The sequence below is a fragment of the Cetorhinus maximus genome, chromosome 20 (genome assembly GCF_964194155.1).
Source record: "Cetorhinus maximus chromosome 20, sCetMax3.hap1.1, whole genome shotgun sequence".
NCBI lineage: Eukaryota > Metazoa > Chordata > Chondrichthyes > Lamniformes > Cetorhinidae > Cetorhinus > Cetorhinus maximus.
This window is the reverse complement of record NC_135898.1, coordinates 57,220,278-57,244,405: the sequence shown is the minus strand read 5'-3', so window position 1 is coordinate 57,244,405 and position 24,128 is coordinate 57,220,278. Positions and strand designations below refer to the sequence as shown.

Below are 24,128 nucleotides of genomic sequence, written 5' to 3'. Positions count from 1 at the left end.
TCCTCCTTTCTCTTTCCTTGTTTGTTTCTCTGTGTCTGTTACTCTCCCCACATTCTCTCACTCCGATATTCTCTCTCTCTCTCTCTCCCTTCTCTTTGTCTGTCTCTCTCCCTTTCCCTAAAATAGAGAGAGTGAGAGAAAGGGAGAGACAGGGAGAGAGAGAAACGGAAAATAATGGAGAGGGGGGAAAACAGAAAGAGAAAGGGGGAGGGAAAGAGAGAGAGAGAGAGAGAGAGGAACAGTGGGTGGGATTTTCCACACCCACCCACCGCCAGATCGTCCGGTCCCGCTACAAGTCAATGGACTTCTGGCTGGGGTTCCACCTCACCCACGCTGAGTCCCACCCGAGACAGGGCCGGAAAATCCCGGCCAGGGAGAGAGAGAGGGAGAGAGAGAGAGAGAGAGAGAAACAGAAACTGACAGAGAAAAACAGAGAAAGAAAGAGAGAAAGGAGGAGAAAGGAGGAGAGAGAGAGAGAAAGGAGAGAGATAATGGAGAGAGAGAGAAAGAAATAAAAACAAAAGAAACAAAGAACAACAGAGAGAAAGAAAGAAACAGAAACGGTTTTTTAAATTCATTCACGGGATGTGGGTTTCGCTGGCTGGGCCAGTATTTATTGCCCACCCCTAGTTACCCTTGAGAAGGTGGTGGTGAGCTGCCTTTTTTGAGCCGCTGCAGTCCATATGGTGTAGGTACACCCACAGTGCTGTTAGGAAGGGAGTTCCAGGATTTTGACCCAGCGACAGTGAAGGAACAGCGATATATTTCCAATTCAGGATGGTGAGTGGCTTGGAGTGAAACTTCCAGGTGGTGGTGTTCCCATCTATCTGCTGCCTTTGTCCTTTTAGGTGGTAATGGTCATGGGTTTGGAAGATGCTAAGGAGCCTTGGTGAATTCCTGCAGTGCATCTTGTAGATGGTACGCACTGCCGCTATTGAGCGTCGGCGGTGGAGGGAGTGAATGTTTGTGGATGAGGTGCCGATCAAGCGGACTGCTTTGTCCTAGACAGTGTCCAGCTTCTTCAGTGTTGAAGGAGCTGCATTCATCCAGGCAAGTGGGGAGTATTCCATCACACTCCTGACTTGTGCCTTGTATTGTAGATGGTGGACAGGCTTTGGAGTCAGGAGGCCAGTTACTCGCTGCATGATTCCCAGCCTCTGACCTGCTCTTGTAGCCACAGTATTTAAATGGCTAGTCCAGTTCAGTTTCTGGTCAATGGTAACCCCCAGGATGTTGATAGTGGGGGATTCAGTGATGGTAATGTCATTGAACATCAAGTGGCGATGGTTGGATTCTCTCTTGTTGGAGATGGTCATTGCTTGACACTTGTGTGGCGTGAATGTTACTTGCCACTTGTCAGCCCCAAACCTGGATATTGTCCAGGTCTTGCTGCATTTGGATATGGGCTGCTTCAATATCTGAGGAGTCGTGAATGATGCTGAACATTGTGCAATCATCAGCGAACATCCCCACTTCTGACCTTATGATGGAAGGAAGGTCATTGATGAAGCAGCTGAAGTTGGCTGGGCTGAGGACAGCGTGAAAAGAGAGAGAGAAAAACAGAGAGAGAAAAAGAGATGAGAGAGAGAGAAAAACAGAGAGAGAGGTAAAAGGGGAGAGAGAAAGAAATAGGGGAGAGAGAGAAAGGCAGAGAGAGAGAGAAAGGCAGAGAGAGAGAAAGGCAGAGAGAGAGAAAGGCAGAGAGAGAGAAAGGCAGAGAGAGAGAAAGGCAGAGAGAGAGAGACACACACAGAGGGAGAGAGAGAGAGAGAGAGAGAGTGAGAGTGAGAGAGAGACAGACAGAGACAGAGAGAGAGAAAACCAGAGCTACAGACTGATGTATGAGGTGCTGAGAAAGGGAGAGAGAGAAAGAAAGACAATGTAGAAGTGAAAGGATAATATAGGGCAGTATTTAGTGCCCCCCATGGGAATGGGTTGGGAGGTGGGTTGGGATGCAGTCCTTCATTTCCCTCTGCCCCCCAATTAAGTCTGAGGGTAGAAGGGTCAAGAATGGCCTTGCCACTCTGAAAACAATTGAGGCCCTCAGCCTGCCACTGCTTGTATTCAACCAACGGCAGGTGGGAACTACACCATGTGGGCAAGCCCCTTTGTAAACACTGCAGTGCAGTGCAGGAAGTACCTCTAAGTGTGGGGCTCCCTCCTTCTTGGACAGCATGTGCCCAATGGAGAGACCTGCTGGTTTCAAGGGTTGAAGACACATCCAGCCCTTTGCGCTGACCACTTTCCCCACTCTTGCCGGGGCCTCCCTGAGTGGGCCCAATCAGGACGATTGCCTTGTGTTCTGGGGCTCCAGTGACAATCCTTCAACTGGGGCTTCCTGCAGTTCCGGCAGTGGCCATCGCTTCTGGTGGTGCTGCTGGTACTGGAAATCCCCCTGCAGGAGCTGCAAACCCTGGTGGCAGCCATCAGATTGACTGATTGGGATTAAATCCTGTTGGGGTTCCCGGAAATAGCCGTGGTGGAGTTGCCACTGGCTCTTCAGCTGGTGGACGGGTCCAACACAGTGAACATTAAATTCTGCCCATAGTGTGTGAGCAAGGCAGTGGCAAAAGAAAATTGAGGCACAGGGTTGGGGGCAGAGGGGAGGTGGTGGGTAGGGTGGAATGTGGAGAGAAAGAGACAGATATACACAAGCAGAGACAGAAACAGAAATGAAAGCCAGAGGCAAACTGAGAAATCTATAGAAACTGTACAAGAAAGCGAGACACAGTACAAGTCAGAGACAGAGTATAAGACTCCATGTGAGATACACACACACACGTACATGGACAAACGCTATGAGGACAAGACAGAGATGGGAAATCTTTGTTGGAAAACAGTTACTGTATTTCAATTTTCAATTACAGGACTGTTGCATTCTCATGCTTTTGTCTAATGCATTACTTGTATGTCTAATGCCACACTGCATTGATGGCATACTCCCAAGAGTCTTAAACAAATAATTTGGTCAAAATTAAGGCTCCATATGTGAGTCATTGGAACTTGGCACATCATCAGATTGTGAGCTGATTCACTCAAGGAGCATTAACTCTTACATACCCCTTAATGTGGTACAATTTATTCTCCATCAAACTAAATGACACTTATAGGGGACTGTCAAAATAAACTTCATGAACAATGCTATCTCAGTGACAATTTTTCACCTGGATTTACTTTATAAATTCCCTTGAAATAATGGAAACTTCAGAAATACCTGAGTGAGAAAATATGCCAGTCTAAATTAATTCCACAAGTCTAGATAGATTACTATAATAACAAAGCAAAAGTATTATTATTTTCTTTGCATTTGAGGCAGAGGCTACATTAATGACAAACAGCAGCTATGCATATTTAAAAATGCATTGCTTGAAATAATAATTTCAACCAGAGTGCAATCTCACCTCTATTTTAGTCATTACAGCAATACAGAGCAGGATTTTAAAATAAAATCACTGTTAATCTCATCATATTTTAAAAGAGCAGGAGAATCTTTTAGAATTCTGGCTGCACTATTGTAATTTGCATTGTCCATATCTCACTGCTGTGGATCGGTATAGGGTACAATTCAAGGTACTAAATGCCACCATTCAATAGGTTTTCAACTCTCCCAGGAAGACTCATAATTAATAATCATTTAGTCGTTTGGTAGTACAGAACTTGAGAGTATGACTGAAAAAAGAGATTTTTTTGTCAGAGTTTTTTATCTTGCACTCTTCGGGACAATTTACAAGAAAATGCCAATGTCAGGGGAAGCAACATATTTATACTGTATGAATCAGAGTCAAGCCACCTGGCTTAAATTTCAAACAATGTTCGACAGTTAAGTGTAAGGCACCATCAACTGGTGCATTCTCCATTGCAACGCCTCTACCAATCAGAGTCCACTTGCCAGCACGCTCTTCAGAGTGTTTCATTTATACAATAATCCATGCTCTACTTACCCTAATCTCCAAGTCTAAGTTTTGATATTAACCTTTTCTATATAGTATGCATTTAGTTAGCACTATAATTTTAGATGTACCCAATGTTGTTTATTATTTTCCTTTTTTCAAGATTCTTTCCCTCAAGCCCAACTCTGTTCAATACTCATTGTATTGGCATTTGCTCCCTTATGCCACTTGCACTCCTCAGATACTGATGCAGTCCGTGCCCATAACAACACTCGAGCTTGGATGGATAGGTGGCAAGTAACATTTAAGCTGCACAAATTCTGGACAAGGACCATCTCACAAAATCACAGAGTGCAGAAGAGGCCCTTCGGCCCATCGAGTCTGCACCGACACGTGAGAAACACCTGACCTACCTACCTAATCCCATTTACCAGCACTTGGCCCATAGCCTTGAATGTTATGACGTGCCAAGTGCTCATCCAGGTACTTTTTAAAGGATGTGAGGCAACCCGCCTCCACCACCCTCCCAGGCAGCACATTCCAGACCGTCACCACCCTCTGGGTAAAAAAGTTTTTCCTCACATCCCCCCTAAACCTCCTGCCCCTCACCTTGAACTTATGCCCCCTTGTGACTGACCCTTCAACTAAGAGGAATAGCTGCTCCCTATCCACCCTCTCCATGCCCCTCATAATCTTGTACACCTCGATCAGGTCGCCTCTCAGTCTTCTCTGCTCCAACAAAAACAACCCAAGTCTATCCAACCTCCCTTCATAACTTAAATGTTTCATCCCAGGCAACATCCTGGTGAATCTCCTCTGCACCCCCTCCAGTGTAATCACATCCTTCCTATAATGTAGCAACCAGAACTGCACACAGTACTCCAGCTGTGGCCTCACCAAGGTTCTATACAACTCCAACATGACCTCCATACTTTTGTAATCTATGCCTTGACTGATAAAGGCAAGTGTCCCATATGCCTTTTTCACCACCCCACTAACATGCCCCTCCGCCTTCAGAGATCTATGGACACACATGTCAAGGTCCCTTTGTTCCTCAGAACTCCCTAGTGTCATGCCGTTCATTGAATACTTCCTTGTCAAATTACTCCTTCCAAAGTGTATCACCTCACACTTTTCAGGGTTAAACTCCATCTGCCACTTATCTGACCATTTGACCATCCCGTCTATATCTTCCTATAGCCCAAGACACTCAACCTCACTGTTAACCACCCAGCCAATCTTTGTGTCATCCGCAAACTTATTAATCCTACCCCCAACATTGTCATCTATGTCGTTTATATAAATGACGAATAATAGGGGAACGAGCACAGGTCCCTGTGGTACGCCACTGGACACTGGCTTCCAGTCACTAAAGGAGCCTTCTGTCATTACCCTTTGTCTCCTACAACTAAGCCAATTTTGAATCCACCTTATCAAATTATCCTGAATCCCATGTGCATTTGCCTTCTTTATAAGTCTCCCATGTGGGACCTTGTCAAAGGCTTTGCTGAAATCCATATAAACTACATCAAGTGCACTACCCTCATCTACACACCTGGTCATCTCAAAAAATTCAATCAAATTTGTTAGGCATGACCTCCCTCTGACAAAGCCATGCTGACTATCCCTGATCAAACCTTGCCTTTCCAAGTGGAGATAGATTCTCTCCTTCAGAATTTTCTCCAATAGTTTCCCTACCACTGACGTGAGACTCACTGGTCTGTAGTTCCCTGGCTTATCTCTACAACCCTTCTTAAATAGCGGAACCACATTAGCTGTTCTCCAGTCCTCTGGCACCTCCCTCATGGCCAGAAAGGAATTAAAAATTTGGGTCAGAGCCCCTGCGATCTCCTCCCTTGCCACCCTCAGCAGTCTGGGACACAAATCATCCGGACCTGGAGATTTGTCCACTTTTCAGCTTACCAACACCTCCAATACCTTGTCAATCCCTATATCAATTTGCTCAAGAACCTCGCAGTCTCTCTCCCTGAGTTCGATACCTTTATCCTCATTCTCTTGGGCGAAGATGGATGTGAAGTATTCTTTCAACACTCTACTGATGTCCTGTGGCTCCACCCATAGACTGCCCCCTTGGTCCCTACTCTTTCCCTGGTTATCCTCTTCCCATTGATATACTTATAGAATATCTTGGGATTTTCCCTACTTTTACCACCCAGAGCTTTCTCATAACCCCTCTTTGCTCTCTGAATTGCTTTCTTAAGCTCCACCCTGCACTTTCTGTACTCCACTAATGCCTCCGCTGATTTGCTCGTCTTGGACCTGCTAAAAGCCTCTCTTTTCCTTCTCATCGTATCCTGAATATCTCTGGTCATCCATGGTTCTCTGGGCTTGTTACTCCTTCCTATCACCCTAGAGGGAACATGTTGAGCCTGTACCCTCCCCATTTCCTTTTTGAACACCCCCCACTGTTCCTCTGTAGATTTCCCCACAAGTAACTGTTCCCAGTCTACCTTAGCTAGATCCTGCCTTATTTTACTAAAATCCACTCTCCCCCAATCCAAAATATTTTTTTGCAACTTGTCTATTTCTTTGTCCATAACAAGCTTAAATTGTACCATGTTGTGGTTGCTATCACTAAAATGCTCCCCCACCATCACCTCAGCCACCTGTCCGGCTTCATTCCCCAGAATTAGGTCCAGAGCTGCGCCCTCCCTTGGTGGACCCTCTACATGTTGACCTAAAAAGTTCTGTACACATTTCAAGAAACCCACTCCATCCAAGCCCTTAACACTATGTCTATCCCAATTAATGTTGTGAAAGTTGAAATCACCTAATATAATTACCCTATTGTTATTGTTTCTCCACACCTCCACAAATTGTGCACATATTTGCTTTCAATTTCCCGCTGACTATCTGGGGGTCTATAATAAACACCTAACAATGTGGCCGCCCCTTTTTTATTCTTATCCACAAAGCTTCATTCGATGCCCCCTCCAAGATATCATCTCTCCTTACTGCAGTAACTGACTTCTTAAATAATAATGCAATGCATCCTCCTCTTTTACCCCCTCCCCTGTCTCACCTGAAGATTCTATATCCCGGAATGTTGAGCTGCCAATCCTGCCCCTCGCTCAACCACGGCTCTGTGATGGTTACTATATCACAATTCCACGTGTCAATCCTCACCCTTAACTCATCCATTTTACCTGTAATACTCCTGGCTATAAAGTAGAGGCCATCCAGCCTTGCCTTCCTCCCCTGAAACTTAATGCAGCTGTACTCCCTTGATTGCTTTACTGCATTAAGATGTGTCCCTATTCTGCTAACATTCTGTGTCCCCTCCTAACAGCACTAGCAAACCCGCCCGCAAGGATGATAGCCTTGCTTTGGTTCAGATGTAGACCATCCCGCTTGTACAGGTTCCACCTTCCCCAGAAACGTTCCCAGTGATCCAAGAATCTAAAATCCTCCCTCCTGCACCAACTCTTAAGCCACGTATTCATCTGCGCTATTCTCCTATTTATGTGCTCGCTAGCACGTGGCACTGGGAGTAATCCAGAGATTACAACCCGAGAGGTCCTGCTTTTTAGTCTACTGCCTAACTCCCTGAATTCTTGATGCAAGACCTCAACCCTCTTTCTACCTATGTCATTGGTACCAACATGTACCATGACCTCTGCCTTATCACCCTCCACCTTCAGGATGCCCTGCAGCCATTCAGTAACATCCCGGACCCTGGCACCAGGGAGGCAACATACCATCCTGGAGTCACGTTGATGACCACAGTAGCGCCTATCTGTTCCCCTGACTATAGAATCCCCTATTACTATTGCTCTTCCTCTCCTCCTGTAGAGACAGGCTGCTTGTGGTGCCAGAAGCATGCCTTTGTCTGCACTCCCTCCAACAAGAGAGAATCCAAATATCTCCCCTTGATGTTCAACAGCATTACCATCCCCCACTATCAACATCCTGGGGTTTACCATTGACAAAAAACTGAACTGGTCTAGCCATATAAACACCATGGCAGTGCAGAGGTTGAGAAGCGCAGAGTTGGGAATTCTTCAGGGAGTAATTCACCTCCTGCCTCCCCAAAGCCTGCCCAGCATCTGTAAGGCACCTGTCAGGGGTGTGATGGAATACTCCTCACTTGCTTGGATGAGTGCAGCTCTAACAACACTCAAGAAGCTCAACACCATCCAGGACAGGCAGCCCACTTGATCTGCACCATATCTCCCACCTTCGACATTTACTCCCTCCACCACCAACGCACTGGCAGCAGTGTGCAGCTTCTACAAGATGCACTGCAGCAACTCATCAATGCTTCTTCGACAGCACCTTCCAAACCCACAACTTCTACCACCTGGATGGACAAGGGCAGCAGGGACATGGGAACACCACCTGCAAGTCCCCATCCAAGCCACATACCATCCTGACTTGGAAATATATCGCTGTTCCTTCACTGTTTCTGGGTCAAAATCCTGGAACTCACTTCCACTGTGGGTGTACCTAAACCACATGGACTGCAGTGGTAAAGGAAGGCAGTTCACCACCATCATATCAAGGACAATTAGGGATGGGCAACAAATGCCAGGTTTGCCTGCCACAATCACATCCCAAGAAAGAAGGAAAACTAAAAAATATTTCTTGATCTTGACTACATCACGTATTGCAGCCGTACTAAATTGACAAGTTTTTTAAAATGTGGAATTAACAATCAACATTAAGATGAAACAAAAAATTAGCGGACACAAAATTTATATTCATACATTTTTTTCATTTTTAGAAATACTTTGGCTAGAAATGAAGACCCAGTCAACTTTCTATTTATGTTTGAATTTATGTTTGAATTTATGATCAATTTTTAATATTGTTGTAGGGTGGCTAAGTTGTACTATCAGTAATAGAGTTGAACTGCAGACACTTAAGTGGAAACATTAATTTTATTTACAATATACTCAGCAGCAATTACATGTGTTTTCAACTCCAACTCTACCTCTATACTAAGATAAAAGCAAAATACTGCGATGCTAGAAATCAAACAAAAACAGAAAATGCTGGAAAAAAACTCAGCAGCTCTGAAGAAGGGTCACACGGACTCGAAAGTTAACTCTGTTTCTCTCTCCACAGATGCTGTCAGACCTGCTGAGTATTTCCAGCATTTTCTGTTTTTGTTTCTATCGCTACTCTGTCTGCTGAGGTAGTCCGCACTACTCTCCTATTGGTTACTACAGATCATGTGAGCTTTCCTAACAAGTATTATTCTTAAAGGTACATTACACACTAAACAAAACCATAATTACTACAAACATCATTTGCACTGTGTAAATATATCAAAATTAAGAAGTTGATAAGGTATTGTATTGAATTTCAATTAAACCATTTAATACAATTTCAGTGCAGTTCATAGTATTTATGGCTCATGAAATTACAAATATAAATATTTAATTTAGCTTTACTTTCAATACTTGTAAAATAGAATTAATGGACTTGTATAATAACCAATACTAGTGTTTATAAAATGCCTCATCACAGCAAAGTATCTCAACGCAGTAAGTTTGACTATGGGCAAGCAAAACAATCACTCTGTGTTTGAAAACTCTCAACAGCAATGAGATAAATGAAAAGCTAGCTTGTGTTTTGGTGGTATTGACAGAGAGGAATGTTAGAAGGACACTGGCCTCCAACAGTCTTCAATTCCTGTTCTTTAATAGTGCCATGGGATTTTAACATCCACCTGAGCCACCAAAGCACAGATTTGTTTAACATCTCATTGAAAATGCAGCATCACCAAATATTCAGCATTGTTTTAGGATTGCAGCATCAGGCTACATTACATGTATGTTCTGTGGCTCAAATTGACAATCTTCTGGCTCAGTGAGCATAAAATGTTACCAATTGAGCTGGTGTTTTTCATATCTTTTGTTTACTGTTAGTAATTCCACACAGAGAAGTTCAGTCTGTATGACAAGGAAACTTAAGTCTGTTCATGGAGACAGAAATACCAGGATACAACTGAAAAAAATACTGGAGCACATCCAGCAAAGCTCCAGATGAGCTGTACCCAAAATGCAATTGGTTATGTACACCAGACAGGTGCCTGAACCCAAAAGCAGCCTCAGCCAGGTTTGATCAGGCTGTCACATTAGAGGCATTTAGGATAGGCCAAGATATACGTGCTGCGTTACAATAAATTTGCTAAACCTACATGAAGAAAAGGTTTAAAGTATTTTATAGGAAAGTTTTTTTCATGCTCAATTAAAACATATTCTAGTAGCAAACAATGGCAAAAATCCCTGACAATATGATCGTGCGCAGGACTTCATACAGATAGTGGGTGTGGAGTAGATCAGGTGACCTCTCAAGGTCAAGCTTCCTATTTCCTTAGAAAGCAATTTCTCAGTTAATTGCTCCACCTCTGCACCCAACCATAACTGGAAGTTGGGTAAAAAAGAAATTAAACAGACTATTAAAACCTAGGCACTCAAGTGTTCAAGCACAACACACAAATCCTTTTATTTTATTTTGAAACAAATTCCATAACCAACTTACCACTAAGTCAAGGAAATTTATGTAGTGGTGAAGTTCAGGCTGGGCTTCGCAGAACTGACGAAAAAGTAGTCTTCCAATTGGCTGTTTCTCACAGAGGCTGGAATAGTCTCTCTCTACAGAGAAAAGGGAGGAGAGAGAGAGAGAGAACAAAACAATTAAACTTTATATAATTTCCTTAATGTAGTTTTAATTTATGCTTAAATCTGATTAATTGTGACAGTAACTTAATGAATTTTCAAAGATTGTGAATTATGCAATTATTGCTCACTCATTGTGTGTGAAAAGATGGATGATGCTCCAAGTATATAGAAACAATCTGATGCACTGAAAACCCACCATCTGAAAATGTTCTGAAAATTAATCCTACAGTTTGAAAATATTCCGATAATCGAAGAGTTCATCATTTATATTTGCTTTCCGTATACTTTCTTCATGACACAACTATCCTGTAAACAGCACAGAGTCATACTATACTGTTCAACATTTTGCATGAAAAATACATTATGTTCAACAAAAGCATACAGACCATAATTTTTTTCTTTATTCTTTCATGGGATGTGGGTGTAACTGCCAAGGCCAGCATTGGTTGCCCAACCTTAATTGCCCTTGGACTGAGTGCCTTGCTTCGCCATTTCAAAGGGTAGTTAAGAGTTAACCACATTGCAGTGGGTCCGGAGTGAAATGTAAGCCAGACCAGTAAGGATGGAAGATTTCCTTCCCTAAAGGACATTAGTGAACCAGATGGGTTTTTATGACTAACCAATGATAGTTTCAAGATCACCATTACTGAGACTAACTTTAAAATTCCAGATTTATTTACTGAATTCAAATTCCACCAGCTGCTATGGTGGGATCTGAACACACGTCCCCATAGCATTAGCCTGGGCTTCTAGGTTACTAACCTAGCAACATTACCACTAAGCCATTGTCTCCCCGCAGAAAGTGAAATTCATCTTAGTTTAGAAAGTGAATATGAAATTTATTAATTGATAAAACTTATATGTTCATTAGTTGTCAACGATGTAAATGTTTTTGTTGACATGACTAGGTACAAAACAGAACAATGGTTTGCAACCATGCATCCCTGTACAGTCCCACAATTTTAGCTGTACATTCTTCTGTGAGGAGGGCACAAATGAAGCCTAGACACTTACCAGTGCAAGGAAGATTAAATATATAATTGACACTGTGAATTATCCCTATTGACATTTGCAGCCAATTTGAAAGTACTACAGGCCTGGGAACAGACCTTCACATAAAAAAAATTTTTGATTGGAGGCTGGGAAATGTTCGCATTCAAAATGACCTGGGTGTCCTTGTACACCAATCGCAAAAAGTTAACACGCAGGCGTAAGAAGCAATTAGGAGGTGTCAGCTGTGGCTCAGTTCATAGCACCCTCACCTTTGAATCAGAAGGTTGTGGGTTCATGTCCCACTCCCGGAAACCAAGAACTGTGATTGTACTTGAAAGAGTTGCAATCTGTGACTGTTGATAACTCGAAAGAATTTGTTACAAAGGGATTGGGTACAAAAGTAAAATCTTCCTACAATTATTCAGGGCATTGATGAGGCCATGCTGAGAGTAATGTTTGTAGTTTTGGTCTCCTTACCCAAGGACGGACATACTTACTCCAGAGGCAGTGCAAGAAATGTTCACTAGATTGATTTCTTGACAGATGAGTATGTCTTATGGGGAGATATTGAGGAGACTAGGCCTGTTTTCCATGGAGATTACAAGAATGAGGTGTGATCTAATTGAAAAATAAAATTCTGAAGGGATTTGATGTTGAGAAAATGTTTCCCCTGGCTAGGGAATCTAGAACATGGTGTCACAGTCTCAGAATAAGGGGTTGGCCGTTTAGGGCTGAGATGACAAATTCTTTTGAATTTTCTACCTCAGAGGGACTTGGTTGCTCAGTCATTGAGTATATTCAAGACAGAGGATGATAGGTTTTTGGGTACTATTGAAATTAAGGGATCTGAGATGACTGAGAGAAGGTGGAGTTGAGGTAACAAATCGGCCATGATCTTGTTGAATGATGGAGAAGGGTCAAAGGGCCAAATGGTCCACTTCTGCTCCTGGTTTCTAGGTTTTTTATGTTCTCCCACGAAGACAGCAAAATAAACAATTCAGCACATTTGACTTTTTTTGATGTTCATTATTCAGATAGGACTACACATATTTTAAGAATTGACACACTCTGCTCTCTAAAACAGCTTTCACCATTGAAGTCAATCAATAGATAGACAATCAATATATGCCCCAATGCAAGGTTGGGGCAACAAGCTAAACAATGTTAGTTTCTCAAAATTGAATGGTCAGGTATCAAAGTTTCTAAATAAATCATCAATTGAGCTGATAGATTTGAACATTAAATAGCTCTAGAACTCAAGATTGTGGTTGCTTGATTATGAAATTAGAACTTTTGCTATTTTTCTCAAGCAAGTGAACTACTAGGCCTCCCCATAGATTATTCTTTTGAATTTCACAAGTAGTACTCGGCTGTTTGAAGAATATCAGTCATTAAAACATCTTGATGACTTCTTTAATATTTTTTCATGGGGTGTTGTCATTGTTGGCTAGGCCAGCATTTATTGCCCGTCTGAATTGTCCTTGAGAAGGTAGTGGTGAGCTGCCTTCTTGAACCGCTGCAGTCCACATGGTGTAGGTACACCCACAGTCCTATTAGGGAGGGAGTGCCATAATTTTGACCCGGTGACAGTGAAGGAACAACGATATATTTCCAAGTCACGATGGTGTGTAACTTGGAGGGGAACTTGGAGGTGATGGTATTCACATACACCTGCTGTTGTTCTTCTTCTAGGTGGTAGAGGTTGCAAATTTGAAAGGTGTTATTGAAGGACCCTTGGCATGTAGCTGCAATGCATCTGGTAGATGGTACACACTGCTGCAACTGTGCATCAATGGTGGAGGCAGTGAATGTTTACAGTATTGTTTGGAGTGCCAATCAAGCGAGCTGCTTTGTCCTGGATATGTTGAGCTTCTTGATTGTTGTTGGAATCACACTCATCAAGGTAAGTTGGCAGAATCACACTCCTTCCGGACTTGTACTGTGCAGATGGTGAAAAGGCTTTGGGGTGTCAGAAGTCACTCAATGCAGAATTCCCAGCCTCTTATAGCCACAATATTTATGTGGCTGATCTAGTTAGGTTCCTGTGCATTGGTCAATGGTAACCCCCAGGATGTTAATGGTAGGGATTCAGCGATGGTAATGTTGTTGAATGACAATAGCTAGTGATTATATTCTCTCTTGTTTGAGATAATCATTATCTGGCACTATGCGCCACAGGTCAGCCCAAGCCTGAATGCCGCTCAGGGAGGCACAGGCTACTTCAGTATCTGAGGGGTTGCGGATGGTACTGAGCATTGTGCAATCATCAGCAAACATCCTCATTTCTGACCTTATGATGGAAGGAAGGTCATTGGCGAAACAGCTGAAAATGTTTGGGCCTAGGACACTAACCTGAGGAACTCCTGCAGTGATGTCCTGGGGCTGAGATGGTTGGCCTCCAATAACCACAATCATCTTTCCTTAACTCCAACCAGTGGAGAGTTTCTCTCGGATTTCCATTGACTTCAGTTTTACAAAGGCTTCTTGATGCCTCACTTGGTCAAATGATGCTATGATATCAAGGGTAGCAACACTCACCTCAGCTCTGGAATTCAGCTCTTTTGTCCATGTTTGAACCAAGGCTATAATGGAGTTCAGGAGTTGAGTGGCCGTGGCGGAACCTGAACTGAGCACTGGTGAGCAGGTTATTGCTTTGTAGGGGACGTTTGACAGCACCGACAACATCCTCCATCACTTTGCTGATGATCGAGAGATGGGTAGGTAACTGGCTGGGTTGAATTTGTCCTGCTTTTTGTGGACTGGACATACCTGGGCAATTTTCCACTTTCTTGGCTAGATGCCATGCTGTAACTGTACTGGAACAGCTTGGCTAGGGGCACAGCTAGTTCTGGAGCACAGGTCTTCTGTACTACATCCGGGATGTTGACAAGACCCATCGCCTTTACTGTATCCAGTGCGCTCAGCTATTTCTTGATATAGTGTGGGGTGAATCAAATTGGCTGAAGACTGGCAGCTGTGATGCTGGGGACCTCAGGAGGAGGCCAAGTCAGGTCATCTACTCTTGTCTGAAGATGGTTGCAAAAGTTTTAGCCTTGTTTTTTGCATCGGGCTCCCCCATCAATGAGGATGACAATGTTCTTAGAACCTCTTCCTCTAGCTGATTGGAGGTGTCAGCTGTGGCTCAGTTCATAGCACCCGTGCCTTTGAATCAAAGGGTTGTGGGTTCATGTCCCACTCCCGGAAACCAAGAACTATGATTGTACTCGAAAGAGTTGCAATCTGTGACTGTTGATAACTCAAAAGAGTTTCCTCTAGCTGATTGTTTAATTGTCCATCACTATTCATGATTGGATGCAGCAGGGCTGCAGAGCTTTGATCTGATCTGTTGGCTGTGGCATCGCTTAGCTCGGTCTATAGCTGCTTCTGCAGTCCATTATGCATGTAGCCTTGTGCTGACACAACCTTTTCAAAATATACACATTTTCTAACACTGTAAATTTATAATAATGGATACCATAAAGCTGGTAATCTCGTACGGGCAAATGTTTAAGGGTTTACATCATTATTACACAGGAAACAGTCTTTCATATCTTAACTAATGACAGTTTAATAGAATGCCCTAAAATAAATGAAAATAGACTTGGTTTTACACACAATCCTATAATGTTGTTCATAATTAGTTGTGGAGGTTTCATCAGTATTAACGTGGCGCTACCTGTATGTTAAGTGGGTCAGACTAAGGACAGATCCACCAGCCCAAAATTGAGCACGTATGAGGTACTGTTGGGCATCAACAGAACAGTACATCACCACAATCTGTGGCCTCATGGTGCAGCACCTTTCTCATTATTAAATTAGCAGATCAGGAAAACAACCCTGGTGCATGTAGAAAAGTGTGCCAAGATAGTATGGCTTTCCCTGTACAGCTCATGGTGAGTCCTAGAAGACTTTCTCTAGTTGATCATTGTTTTACAATCCTTCTCCATCTCTAAGTGTTGTTCTGATGGTCTCTCACTCATCTGCTAATATCCGTCTGCTATCCTGTTTCGCCATACCTCTCATTTCCTTTCCTGTGCTCTGTGCTTTTCTATTTTTTTTATTTGTGCTTGGACGTCATGGATCATTGATGGGGGCTGGGATTGAACAGGAGTTCAGGCGAGTGGCACGTGCAGCGTTAGTTGTGGATGAAGGCTCCGGCCAGGACTCAAGCCTGGAAGAAATGATGGGAGGGCCACACTGGGGATAGAGACCAACCCCCACACCCCCCCCCACCCCCCACCCACTTCCCACCAGCAATATGGATAAGGATTATTGCACAAATCCCTCCACAATCATCTCCTGCTGGGTTGGTATAAAGATTTGAAAAAAATGCTGAAACAGTCAGAAGAACCACTACTTGAGGAAGTCTGAAACTGATATTTTAATAATCCACTTATTCAATGGTCTAAAGTCATTATTAGGCAAGTGGCAATCAAATTAGCATGGTGGTTTATGAGTGGTTTAGTGCTAGTGCATCTAACGCATAGCCTTCCTGGATGGCCTAAGTGAGAGCTAAGAAATTAACAGGTCAGACAGAAGGTTATGTCAGCAAATGTATCTTATTTCATTATTACATTGTATGAAAATGAATGCTCTGTTTTGAATGTTCAATGCAGTTATGCATAACTGATAATCTACAGAAATGAACAGAATTGGTGACCAATAAAGAATAAATATGGTAATAGTAAGGAAAGGCACAATTTCTGATTGAATGCATCATCTTACATGGAAGGCTTCCCAGAGAACCGCAGGATAATTTCTATTATTGTGATTGCAGAGATATGTGCCAAAGACATTTCTATGAATGAAGTTATTGGGTTGGATTTTAAACTTGCAACACGTTGGGAGTGGGGTTCTGGTAGTGTGTGGAAAACCCAGTGATAAGAGCAGTGCATCAGTTGGTGGCTTTTAAACCATTCACTGTATTAACATATCATTTCCGGATATCCTAACCAATTAGTGAGCAGAACTACTTTGAATGACAGGACTTCTGGTGTAGCTTAGAGAATAAAAAGGCCATCTGGTTTTTCAGTTTCAATAGACTCCATTGTTCACATTGCCAAAGGTTGTCATTACAACTGAGCCCATTATGAATGCTTGGCTGAGTTTCAAAAGCATAAAACCACAACTCAGCAGAGGGCTCTGTTCACATTTTGAATGACAGTCTTAGGAGGTTATTAAAGGATTAGCTGTCTTTGATGTGGTCAGTGAAATAGACGTATGCTTGTTTTTACAACAGATTAACCTCGAGAGGATTTAAAGCTTTTGAATGGATTTTATGAATGAGAATTATTTTTGGCATATAATGTTTTTGAGTGAGGGCTTTAATAGATTGTTAGAAGTTTATTTTTTTGCATCTTCATTTCAAAGACATAGCTCCTGAGTTCTTCCCAAGTGGATTACAGGGTGAGTGGCTACGGAGGATACATAAGGGGAGGGGGCCATGGAGAAAATGGGTGGGTATGGAGAAAGTGAGGGAGCATGGAGGTGACATGGGAACATGTGGAGCATGTAGGGCAGGGGTTGTGAGGGCAGAGTTTGAAAGCCTGATATTCATCGTTAAAACCTGGCTGATGCCCAGTAAATGGAGGCAGGCTGCTGGCCTGCCGGCCTGGCCATCTGCCTGCATCCGTTGCTTCCTTGGGCCTGCCTCCATCCTGCCCCTGCTTCACCAGAATGTTGTGTGTTGGACGGGGTCCTTTATAAAGGAGGCAGGTCTCTGGGCTGGGAAGTTTCCTGACTCAACCTTCCTGCCTCCTCCACAAAAATCCAGTCGTAAGTGGGAGATAGAGCTGCTGAGGTTCTGTTTTGTTTCAATTTTCTGTTTTATGCCACGTACATCACTTCAGATTGAGTCATCATTGCAGAGACCAAGAATTATAATTTTGGTGCAACAACACTGCTTCTATCTATCTATTTCACTAAATGAACATAGTTATCGCCTGTGCCAGAAAGACTGCATTCAGGCCATGTTTGGTAGTTTTGGCAACCTACACACTCCCTTTCCTAGGATTACAATCCATTTGTTACTGTGGAGTAACCAAGGAAAGTGGCCATGCCATCTGTATCAGAGCAGTCTACTTCCACAGAGAAATATGAAGAGCGACATTAATAAGCAGTAAGAGTATCATAAATTCCAACTTCCAGACTGGAGGAAATCGATTTGGTGCACCTGAGAGCAAAGAAAAAAATCAGCCCCCTTGATAATTCATGAAACATTTTGTGTACTCCACATAATGTGTAATCATTTATTGTCAAATAATTTGTTTTGACCTGTTCAAAAGTGTAACACATACTAAAAAGAAAGGAAGAGTAGCATTTGCATAGTGACTTTCACATCATCAGGATGCCCCAAAGCACTTTACAACCCTTTAGGTATTTCTAACGTGTAGCTATTGGAGGAAAGGCAGCAGTCAATTTGCACACAGCAAGGTCCTACAAACAGCAATGAGATAATGACAAGGTAATCTGTTTTTTGATGTTGGCCGAGAGATAAATATTGTCCAGGATGCGTGGATGAACCACTGCTGACATTTTCCTTTTTGATCAAATATTGCTTACATCTGCAGATTATGTTCTGACCTACCCATCTCCCACTGTTGCAACTTCTTGTCTTCACGTCTTGAGGCTTATTCAAAGCTATTGAAGAAGTGTCAGCTTTTCTAGAGCTGTGTCAATTTTTGTGAAAATTGTTCAGCAACATACACTAGTTTCCTAGCTTGGCACATATGACTGTACTAGTCAGCTGGGCATACTTATATGCTGATACACTTACACTTCATCGCTACTCTGAGATGAAGAATAACTTGCTTTACTAGCAGATGATGTAGGTTTTGGACAAACGTTACTAATATGACATATGGGTTTTAGTTGGTCTGCAGTCAGTACATTAAAAAAGCCATTTCCATCTGTGTTCCTTGTTTAATTAGATAACTTAATTGCAAGATTAATCCTAGCCTTCTGTTTTAAAAATATGCACACGTTAAACAGAGATTTAAATAGCTACTTGTACGAATTTACCACCATATCTTGGGTTACTGGTCCAATAATGTGTGTTTTTTGGATCACACGATGAAAATGCATCCAAGAGCAATTCAACACAATCTATTTTTATGTGAAGCAATGAAACTTCCACCAACGGAATGGAAGTTTTCATTCAAGAGGCTTTTGCACCTTGATGACCTTTCATTTTAAGGCCCGCTGAACTTGTTTCCAATGTGTTATTCCAGCCACTATGAATACTGAAGTTCTGTTCAATAGCCAGAAGTGAGTGTAGCAACTGAAGAGAAGGACATTATAACAGCGAGGTCATCAGACCCATGGAAAAAGGACCTCATTCTGCTCCCCAATTATTTAATTCCTCACATAAATAAAAGGGATATGTATCTTTTCATAGCCTTCATTATTAGCAATAATTCCACATTCAAAAGAGTGCTTCTTATAATCATCTAGATGGTACAATTTATTGACTACCATATTTCACAGGCTACAAGGCCAAGGTTCTTTCTACAATTGAACTTTGCCATCTGCAGATGCTGAATTAAAAATGGATTATCAATTAAAATTTGGGTGGAGATAAATTTCTTACCTGATCAGATGGAAGCAATATAATTAGTTCATGCAACAATGAACAAGATTGGTCACTACCTTTGTAATCTTACCATTATTCATGGAGCAACAATATCTTACTTTCCTCCATTGCAAAGACCACTGGAGAGCTCATTGGGTTAAATTATGAGGACAGGATGGAGGGGCAAGACTTTTCTCCCCTGGGTATAGAAGACCATGGGGTGATTGAATGGAGGTATTTAAGAGAATTAAAGGAGTTCACAGAGAAGAACAAGAGAAACTAAACCTTTGGGATGGGGGGTCCAGAAAATAACCTTAAAATTAGAGCTAGGCTGTTCTGTGGTGATCTCAGAAAGCATTTCTTCACATAATGGATAGTGGAACTCCATAACACACTCTCCCAAATAGCTGGGCCAAATCAAAATTTTAATCCTGACTTTACCAGGTTTTTGTTCGGCAATATTAAGGGTTATGGAACCAAGGCGGGTAGATGAAGCTAAAATAATCACAATCTAATTGAGGGGATGAATGCTACTCCTATTCCTATGTTCCTAAGAGGGAGAAAACTGGCTTAAAAATTATTTCATTAAAAAAATGATCATTTTATAAATGCAGAGGTTACAAACTATTTGGAGAAATAAACAGACTAGAATTGATCATGAGAGGAAAGTTTTAATGTCCTTTTATTTTCCATCAGTTGGATTAGGTACACCTTTATTCTCTTTTACCTTAACTCTGGTCTAAGAGACTCATTATTCATTGCTTGCAATTGTAATTCTCTCCTTTACTTATCACGCCATGTTCTCAACTACTGACTCTCCTCAACTCTGTTATTGGCGCCATGTATTTTACACTACACCAACCTTTTCTAATTTTACAATTACAATGTAATCTACCTACATGTGTAAACAAACACACACTAGACATTTCCCATGGCATTGCTCAGAGCAAGGAGAGCATAGGGTTCACCTTACCTGCTTATTGCCTTCTCATGTGAACCTACCCCTTTGCCTCTTCCTGCTTTTCGCCTAAAATACCTTTTCCCTCTCCCATACTATACCTTCCTTCATCCCCCCCAATGGATGCCGATTTCTCCTTTCCACCAATGTCATATTGTTAATGATTTTCATGTTGAGCATTAATTCTTATTTTGTACTCCATGCTCCAACTTACAAAATCTACACTCTCATGTGCTCACTGCTTTTGTTTTAAAACAAAGCAGCATTATCAACCTCTCTTTACATTTCAAAGTGCTGGGTTATGGATTCCGAAGTCCCTTTGCTGCTCCACTCCTCCTGAGGTGTTAACATTTAGAATAAGTGTCCTCATCTGCGTCATTCTCCTAAAATGTATTACCTAATTTTTAACAGCATTACATTTCATCTGCCCATCCTACAAACCTATACCTTCCTTCAGTCACTTGCAGTCCCTTGGCAGTTAACTATGCTCCTTAATTTTTGTCATTTGCTCAAAATGTACAGATGTGTTTGGTAACTGTTTCGGAGAAATATATCCATTTAAAGTCTAGGCTTATAAGACAGGTTGGTGCCTGGAAATAAAAACTAGATTGAAGGCATTAAAATACACAAACTAATAAAATATGCAATTTTTGAATATTTTAAAAAAATGTTTAAAACTTCTTTTGGAAATTTGAAATTTCAATTACTGAGTAAAACAAGGCAGTTTTTTTTTCCAAAGAGCACAGATTGATTCAATCAGTTCACTTTTTCTCTGCTTTTTTATTAATGGTAGTTTTTTTTTGTTATTCATGCATTACTGCTGTTCTACTTTGAGCAAGACTGCTGACAACAAAAGTATGATTAGAAGATTGTACTAACAGGCAATATGATGAAAATGTAAAATTATGCCCTATATGCACGACATGTAAAAGTTACAGAGATAGGCGGATTGATGGTCATATACACAGGCTCTGCATCCTGTTGCCATTTGAAAGAAATTGGATCTACACAAATGAAATTGATTGTGTCTGTAATCAAAATTATTATTCCCAGACCAAGTTATTTAGTAATATAAGGTGACAACTCCACAGTTTAAAATTTGTAGCTAATGGGTACTTACTAAATCAATGAGTTCCGTAAAAAGTAAAAATTAGCAGAATGTTAAGATATAATTATTTTGTGACATATCAATGGCCTAACAGTCAGTATTCAGCACCAAGTGTAACAAGGTCTCTGATGAATTGGACTTTTGCTCCTGATTGCTTTGACAAAGGGCATTTTTGTTCATTCCTCCCCTATTTCAACTTAATTTTAAAATGCAGCTTTAAAGCCCACACTCAAAATAAAGTTACATCCTCATCGAAAGTTAATGCTTTGGGAAATTGTGCCCAAAATGCACATGAAATTATGCTGGCCGGGTTGAAGCTGAGTTTCGGTAAAAATTCATTTGCATGATTTCAAGGGTAAAATCTTCCACAAACGAACACAATCGAGTAGGGCAATAAAATGCAATTGCCTTTTCCTCTTTCCATTAAGAGGCACTCCTTGATGTACTTAACAGTGCTAACTAGGTGCATAACAGCCAAAAATAGGTTTATCACCACAAGTAAGCATTTTAATAGGAGTGTTCAGTCTGCGAATAATCTGATTTTAAATCACCGAAAACAACTTAAAAACACCATTCTGAGCCTTTTAATAGTTTCATTAGTGTCAGCATCTCAGTGATTTTTTAAATATATGAAGTAGCTTTTAAAGCATGTCTATTAATGCCTTTGTAACTCAGGGAATTAACTGGTTAGGCCTGCCCTAACCAGCGAAATCTCAGTTTTGAGCTGGGGCATGACCAGATTTCTGGGCGGGTCTTGATTTGGGCAAATTGAACTGTGAACCAGCAATGTAAGTGGTTTTGGGAAGAATTCATATTGGAAATTGCCCAATCTTTTGCACTGGTTCAGCTGACTCCGCCGAGATATTACTTGTGTAAACAAGTATAAACTCTTACTCCAAAAAACTTCACTCTGAGACAGGATGTCTGATTTGCTGCCACATTGTACCTTTGAAAGGAACAAAGGATTTTAAGATTCAAATGTCAAAACCCTGATAGTTATCCTTATGCCTTTGTTCAGAATTAGAAAGAATTTTGTCTGGCTAGTTTCTTTGATTAACCATTTGTGAACTGCTCCTAGATTTATTTATAAGTAATTCAACATCTTGTAAGAATGAGTATGGACTGTTGTGAAGTGTGTTCTTCTATCTTGGACTCTAGGCATGATACATGGTTCTAACACAGACTGTAGACATACTCTGGTATCTGCTTAACACTTGTTTATTAGTACTACATCTAAACTGGCTGCACCAAAGGCATGTAGCTCCATGGCATGATTCCAACCTTTCCATCAAGACTCTAACACATGACTGACTGGTGTCAGTGGTACATCATCATCTACGTCATACATTTGCAAATCCCGAATGTTAACCCTTTATACTACACCCCACCACCCCCCACCCAAGTATACTATCCTACTTTTTAACAACACAAAACTTTTTCTTTAACTATTTACATTGTATTTCTGTAACTCTCTTTATACACTACAGATTCTAGCCAGTCCAACTCCTATTTTTCCCCTCCCCAAATCACAGTGCTGGAGGCTTGTAGTAACTGTAGCTTTGAGACTTATTGTACTGTGTAGTACCACATGACAGTGTGAACGAATCAGCCCGAAGCGCAGGGAACCTTAGGGGGAGAGTTGGTGTCTAGTTGTGGTTATTGATTGAAGCATGTAACTGCTGCTGAAGCCCTGTAAATAAAGTTCACTCTTTATGAGAAACCTGTCTGGAAAATCAAGTCAATAACAGGGATTACCATCTCCCTCAGTATTCTCAACTCTTAGAGAAGATGGCTGGGAAACATGAGAGCTTTTTTCTGCATTTGGCAGGACATCATCATCTATGTCATACATTAGCATATCCCTTCTGTTAACTCTTTATACTACACGTCTCCCCATTGGGGTGGTCACCGTCTGTATCCCCCACCTCTGACCTGACTTCATGATTAATTGAGAGGTTCATAACTTCTGTGTCTGCATTGGGTCTAGTGAATGGTATCTCTGTGAAAGAAAGGAACTTGCTGTTATATAAACTTCCTCAGTTTCTGAAAGCTAAATTTCCACTGCTTCTAAATAAAGGAATGAAGAATGTTGGATGAAAGGCAATGAGTTGTCCAAATGGTAGACATCAGCTGCTTTGTCTATGATTCCTAGGAGAATGCCAACCTTGCCTCTCAACAAGGATGTACGCTGATCATGAAGAACATACAGTCACCCCCTGTAGCTAAGAGCAGCAAAAATCCTGCCTTTGATTGGAAGATCAATGCCGCCTGGACCTTGTAACTTGATGTCTGATGGATAAAGGGTCATCGGCTGAAGCCAGTCAGTTATCTGCTAATATGTTAACAGCTACTCTGGTGCCAATTTTAAGAGTAGTGTCGAAGAATTGAACTTGAACTGTAACTGACAGTAATCTGGATGAAGACTATCTACTTCCCGAAAAAACTCTGTAGATCCGTCTTGTTCTTGACTTTCCATTTCTCAGAAGGAATTTGTTTCATAAATACCTTATGGTCTTTGACTTCGATTAAAATTGCTGGATTTGCAGAAATGCTTGAAATGTCCAGTTTTGCCACACAAAGCATTCCACAACCCTAGCTGGGCAATCTTGCCACCTATGCTGGGTTTTCGCACCACAACGCAAGCATCTCAAAATGGCTGCCTGGGTTGAGTGTCCTGCCCTTTTGGATGATTTGGCAGTCTTGCATATGGGTGGGCCATTGCCCATGGGCCTACTCAATCTACAGAGTTATGTGAAGCCTCAGACTCACCTGCCTCATATAACCGCTTGACCCAAAGTAAGATCAGTTTTGGTCTGCAGAAGGTCAGAGTTTTCATCCCAGACACCCACGACTATGTGATCATGGAGTAGCTCATCCTTCAGCACCCCATATCCGCAAGAACTAGCTAGGCGATATAGACCAGTTAGGAATAATTCAATTGATTTCCCAGGTCATTGTG

General features: G+C 41.7%; 2 long non-coding RNA genes across 2 annotated transcripts in view; both read right to left on the bottom strand.

Annotated features, from left to right (window-relative positions):
* Window positions 1–24,128, bottom strand: part of LOC144694402 (uncharacterized) — a 1,120,079-nt gene that overhangs the window by 212,410 nt on the left and 883,541 nt on the right. The gene's annotated exons all lie outside the window — the stretch shown is intronic.
* LOC144694392 (uncharacterized) overlaps window positions 10,401–24,128 on the bottom strand; it is a 133,498-nt gene continuing 119,770 nt past the window's right edge. The window contains exon 3 of the long non-coding RNA XR_013579741.1: window positions 10,401–10,513. This is a non-coding gene — a long non-coding RNA (uncharacterized LOC144694392). The remainder of the gene's footprint in view (window positions 10,514–24,128) is intronic.